The following is a 7,140-nucleotide window of genomic DNA, read 5'->3' on the forward strand; positions in this document are numbered from 1 at the left end:
ATAATTTTGACCTTAAAATATACATTAATATATAAATAAATATATATATATATATATATATATATATATATATATATCTATATATCTATATATATATATACTATATATATATATATATATATATATATATATATATAAATATATATAAATTAAATATCTGCTTTTATTCCACACCAACTAAAAGAAATGAGACTTGTAATATGTAAAAAAAAATCCTTCCTCTGTTAAACAGCACTTTCAATATGAAAAAGAATTCAATTTCACAGGGGGACTAATCATTTTGCCTTATCTTATATATACATAATCATCATACCTTATATATACACGCAACAGAAATTGGCTGTATGGTACATTTCAATAACATACAATGCAATAACTTAGCCGGCATTACAACTCATAAAAACAACCCAGGCTCATTCTGAAAACGTACCGCTATATACATTCCGAAAGCGCATAATATGTTCCAGGAGGTAGGGTTTTTTTTTGTGGTCGCTGTATTCATTTTTTGAGATCTCAAATTTCTCTCGTGAGTCCCATTCACACTTGCCTGTTTCACGTGTAAATTCACCAGAGGCCGCTGTTGACCGACTGAATAACTGCAGATTGACCGATTGACTTACCCACCCTACTCCCTCCTTACACCCAACTAATAGTGTTTTCAATAGCAATTCAGAAAAAAAAAGCCCTCGCCTGATTTTTACCACGTTTTTAGATTTTACCACATTCTCACCCTGTTACAGTATCTACTTCTTTATTTTGTTTTTTGACTTCTGTTTTTGATTACGTGTTTTCTGGAACCATTCTTTGCTGGACTCGAACCCCGTCGTCGTGGTCATCTAATCTCTTGCGTCTCAAGTTCGCCAACATACATAGCGAGCTACTAGACAAACTGCAAACAGCGGAAAAGCCGTCTATACAAAGGTAACTGGTTAGCTGGTAAATGCGAAAAGAAAATGGCGTCATATCGCCCCATGGAGTTCGTTTTAAAGACGATATGCAGCCATACGTACTTCTGGCTACATAATTTGTGATCTCCAGAAATGTATATGGTGCTACGTTTTCAGAATGAGCCTGTGCTGCATAAAAAGCACTAGAAATTTCTCCGTTACACCCACAAATGAAGATCTGCTTCAAGAAGATGTTTACAACATCACAATATATCAACAAAAACAAGATATACTGCAATCTGTACTTAAACTGACCATCTTTGTGTAGTTCTACCAAACACAATTTTCCACTGAATATGTATTGGTGCCTTGATAAAAGGTTAAAGCTAGAACACAAAGCTCAAGTCATTGGCGTGCGTGTATTGAAGAAACCGCCCCTGACTGAGAGCAAAGAGAGGGTTTTTGAAGGAAGACTAGAAGTGACAACTTCAACACCCCTGATTGCTTCCTGGTGACACAGAGCCCATATATTAATTAGACAAGCTCACTGAAAGCTGGAGGAAAAGCTCTGCGTTCCTCGCTCCGTTACCTGTGTTTGCTTTGGCCCAGAGCCATTAGAGGGCAGGTATCACTTCAGATTAATGACTGGCTTCTCTGTACCGAGGGCTTCCTGTAGTGCTTCGCTCAGGCCAATACTTTTCCCCCTTCTTTATCATTTGATCTGTGGTTTCACGCTCTCTTTCCTTCAGCTTCTAAGTTGTGGCCTCTACTTTCCTCTCATAAGAAGCAGGGACTCATGGTTTAAATGAAACAGTTTTGACCTCTTATTTAGCCATTTGCTTTTGTAACTTCTGATAATTTTGTAAACCTGTTGGCATTGCAATATAATGACTGCTTTCAAACAGGTATTCCATTTTAAATAAGTCACCCTTGTTTATTTATTGCATTTATATTATATTTCAGTCACATTTGATTCAAATGAATTTACAACATTTTTAATATCATAACTTACTAATGTAGTTTTATTGAGTGTCTGAAAGACTTTTTAGTTTTATTATTTTCTGTTTCTGATACTTCAGTTTAACTATGAAAGAGACTGAGGTAAAATATACGTAGATAAATTCTTAAAATTCATTCCAGTTTTATTATAGAAACAACCAAAAGTGGGAACTACTGAATGCAAAACATGCAAACGACTGAATGTTTTGCTGTTGTTGTTTAATTCACCCATTTGAACTATAACTATACTTTGTCCTATACCTCTACTTAATCTTTTTATTAAAATATACCTAAAAGTAGGCTTAAACTCAGATTATCACATTTTTAAGTAACTTTAAAGTTTACATATCTATATACACTGTAAAAGCCAAAAAGTTAAGATAACTCAAAACCATTTGAGGAACCGATTGCAACAAACCATTTAAGTTCAAAACTAATCCTAATAAGTACTGTGAACTTAATTCATTTGAGTAAACGAAGCAATTTAAGCAATTTGAGCAGAGTAAACCCAATAAATGAAGAGAACTCAAACCGGTTGAGGAAAGCAATTGCTACAAACCATTTGAGTTAAAAACTAATCTATATGAGTACTGTGAACTTAATCCATTTAGGTTGACCGTAATGAACGTTTAAATAACTAATTACCTTCAACAGTGAGTTCAAAACTCTTTTCAGATGAGTAGAATAAACTTTCAGTAGATTTTGAGTTAACTACACTCATTTCATTTGATAAAGTTGACTGTTGGATTTTACAGTGTAGTATATACACTTAAAGTGGTAATAAGTTCTGTATATTCTGTACAAACTAGTAATTCACTTAGTAGTGCACTTCTAAGTGTATTTACAAGCATTCAACTAGAAAATAATCAGTATACCTACAAGTTTCCTTTTAGTATAGTTATATTAAAAAATAAAAAAACAGCTTAAAATAAAAAAGTGGGCCATTTTAGTCCACTCAGTAGCATTCTACTGATATTAGTATACTAAATAATTTAAGATACTAAAAGTATACTTAAGTACACTTGAACTTCACCACTCAGTTGAAGTATTAACATGAAGTATACTTTTTTATAAGGGCAATTATGAAACGAGCTCATTAGCTTTAGACATCCCTATATGGTAAATTTTTGGCAGTTCTAAAACTAAATGTATCCATTATTCAGATAGTCAAACTCAAATCAATAATTAGGTGATTTAAGTCAGTACTGATGAGATTCAGAAAATGCTTTACACAGTTTACAATTACAGTCCATGTGAAATCAAAATTGACAATTTTTAAATTGCTATTTAGGTGAACAGTTAATATCTAAGTTAATCCACTGAAAACATATTTTTGTGGTAATCTTCAATTAAACTCTGACCATTTGCTTCCATATTTGAGTGGTGGTCCTTCTCTGTTGATGTCAGATCTTTAACTGCAATCTTCTTTACCACACCCCCTTACCGTTAGTTTATAACAAGCAAATAAAAGTCTTAACCACTTTCTGGTTAATGCAGACTTTAAGGTAAGTCTAAAATGTCTATAATTTGAGATTTAAGGCTATATATTAAAGAAAAATGTCTATTCCAATCCCTCTAAAATGTAACAGATATTTTCTCAAGTCTCACAAATGCAATAAGTCACCAGCAGAACTGAACAGAATGCAAAAAACTGACCATGGAAACAACAGAGATCGGAGGCAAACTGGAGTCAACTCTGACCACAGTCCTCCTCCACACTAAATCCTCCTCTCTCATCTCTCCTCTCATCCGATCCTCCTATCCTCAAGCTGATGAAGCCCTGATTTACTGCACTCGGTCAGTTCCACGCTCTGCTGACCCAGGAGACTTGTGGAAGTGTGAAAGCTGTGACGGAAAGCTCTCCTGGGTCAAAATTGCCTGAGCACTGATGGGAAATCAAATGCTAACCTTCATCAATGGGCTTTGTTGCCCAAGGTCTTGTGTGCTAAACTTGATGCACTCTTCTTGGAGGGCAATGTCAATTGAAGATTTGTTGTGTCAAATTACAGTGTCCTAAGTTTAAACACATCTTAATGTAATATATTTCAAAGTTAACATAAATGCTTTGCCAGTAATTATTTTATTTAGTCTTTAGTGACCCAGGCCTATTTATTTAACACAATGGATTGCTTACTGCTGTTATACAGTAGTATGAAATCTAAAACAATTACAATCAAGTACAATAAAGGCTTTTATACTTTTAAAACTTGAAAGGGTTCAGTTTGAGTAGACTATTTTGACATGACCATCACTGTCAGAACATAATTCCACAGTATTCAGTATTTGATCTAAATTTATTAGCAAAAATCTTGTTTTGTATGTTATAAATAACAATATTTTGTTAGTTGGCAGCTTATTCACCAGATCTGCCTTCAAGTGACTTATATTTATTGTGTACAGTACAATGTAATTGATCAGCAGTAAAATAATTATGTGATCATTAAGAATGAAACATCCCGTGATCATAGTGAATCAGAAATTTATATCCAGAGAAGAAAGGTGAATTGCAGTTCAATTAAATTAATAGTTATTTAATTAATGTGGCACCTGAAAAATATACACTATTACATACATATACAGTGATCAGCATAAGTAAATACACCCCTCACAAATCTATCTTTTAAAATTATATTTCTTATAGGAAGCTATACAATATTATATTGTGCATATACATTAGATTAGTCACTACTGAAGCCAAATCTGGAGCTTATTTAACAAATAACATACGATAACGGTCCAAAAACAAGTAAACCCAGATTTATATGTTATAGAAAATATTAAATACAAATTTAAAAAAGAAGAAAAATCAAGAGAAGCAAAACATTAAAAAATGTAACTGAAACTGTGTAGGTTGTAATTTCTTTCTGCAATATTTTGCTTGAATTTAATTGTATTATATTTTAATTTCTAAATATGTTTGGTGACTAAAATATTAATTTAATAAATATATCTGTTTAATCTGTTTTGTTTAAATGTACCAAAATATATTGCCTATATTCACTGAGAAATGGACAAAAATATTCATTTTCAAAATGGGCTGTACTCAATTATGCTGAGCACTGTACCTATTACATACATCAATGACCCTATACACAGATTTATTAAGAAACAGAGATTCAATAACTATTTTATTTGTTGTTACTCGGTAAAAATGCTGGTTCCACAAAAATAGACTTGGAACTACATGAATTAATTACGTTAACTTACTAGTTTCTACAAATTTAAGTGGATTGAACATAAAACAATTAAGTTGTCCCAAAAAAACTTCAAGAATTGTATTGTTTCAGCTTAGTGTATATACGTCATTTGAACAAACAGCAAATGTCATTTTTAATTGTACATTGTTTACATTGTTTTAATAGACTGAATAATAACAAGACTGATGTCTAACTTAAACAAATGAATGAGAGGTCATGATGTCTTGTTCTGCTATATCCAATGCGTTTAAAGGTTATTAAAGTTAATATAAATATAAATATTATATATATATATATATATATATATATATATATATATATATATATATATAAATAACTTTCAATTATCACTTGGAGTCTAAAAATAACTGTATGTTTGCTGTACAAATTCAGATTGCATGCACTCATACTCATACAGAATTGATTTTGATACGTTAATGAATGTTCTATGTGCAATTAATTATAAGAAAACATGCAGCTAAAGTGGTCTTGATGGCATTATGGTTTCATATAACTTTGCCAAAATCCTGAGTAGTAAATTAATTAATTAATTTAAAAAAGCACAAATTACAAACTAGTGCCATCTTTTACCAAGAAGTTACATTTTATTATCTATAGTGAAAGCACATACTCTCTTCCTCACAGATTCTTTATTATTTCCAAGACTTGGTAATGATTTTCCCTATTGGGAGACCTAAATTAGCTCCACTTCACAGAAAACTGGACTGAAGCAGTTTCAATTTACTTCAACTTAATCTATGTTTAGTAATAAAGATGAACTGAACTGAATTAAATGTGTCCAGAAGTAAGACCACACATGTAACAACTGGAAACAATAACAGTGGCGGATTACAGAGCTGTGTTTGTGCTGCAGATGCTAACTACTGTAAGTTCATTAGCACTACTACAACAAAACCTGGTTATGCTTTAACAACTATATGATCAGCAGAGACACATTAATAGATCATCTTTTCGTAATCATCTTTTTGTTTATGTCTGTATTCAGTGTACTGAAGAAACACTTAATGGGCGTTTTAGTGTAACACTAAGCTTCAGAACTGCCTTAATCCTTCATGGCATAGATTCAACAAGGTACTGGAAATATTCCTCAGATATTTTTGTCCATATTGACATGATAGCATCACACAGTTGCTGCAGATTTATGGCTGCACATCCATGATGCGAATCTGTTCCACCACATCCCAAAGGTGCTCTTTTGAACTGAGATCTGGTGACTGTTGAGGTCATTTGAGTACAGTGAACTCATTGTCATGTTCAAGAAACCAGTCTGAGATGATTCACGCTTTATGACATGGCACGTTATCCTGCTGGAAGTAGCCATCAGAAGATGGGTACACTGTGGTCATAAAGGGACCAACATGGTCAGCAACAATACTTAGGTAGGCTGTGGCGTTGATACAATGCTCAAGTGATACTACTGGTCCCAAACTCTGCCAACAAAATATCCCCCACACCATTACACCACCACCACCAGCATGAACCCTTGATACAAAGCAATCTCTATTGTCCAATTTTGGTGAGCCTGTTCGAATTGTAGCCTCAGTTTCCTGTTCTTAGCTGACAGGAATGGCACCCGTGTGGTCTTCTGCTGCTGTAGTCCATCCGCCTCAAGGTTCAACATGTTGTGCGTTCTTCTGCACACCTCGGTTATAACGAGTGGTTATTTGAGTTACTGTTGCCTTTCTATTTCTATCAGCTGGAACCATGCAGTCTGGTCATTCTCCTCTGACCTCAACAAGGCATTTGCGCCCACAGAACTGCCGCTCACTGGATTGAGTACACCCCTACTCTTTATCAACTGCCATGACATTTTTAATGACCTCGGTTTAACGTCTCATCCGAAAGACAGCGCTCACTAACAGTATAGTGTCCCCTTCACTTTGCTGGGGCATTAGGACTCATGCAGAAAACAGATTGAGCACCCCCTGCTGGCCTCACTAACACCACTGCCAACAACAACAGTTTTACCATGTGGTCTCCCATCCAGGGACTGACCAGGCTCAGCCCTGCTTAGCTTCAGTGAGTAACCGGTCTTG

This window comes from Danio aesculapii, chromosome 8, assembly GCF_903798145.1.
Source record: "Danio aesculapii chromosome 8, fDanAes4.1, whole genome shotgun sequence".
Lineage (NCBI taxonomy): Eukaryota > Metazoa > Chordata > Actinopteri > Cypriniformes > Danionidae > Danio > Danio aesculapii.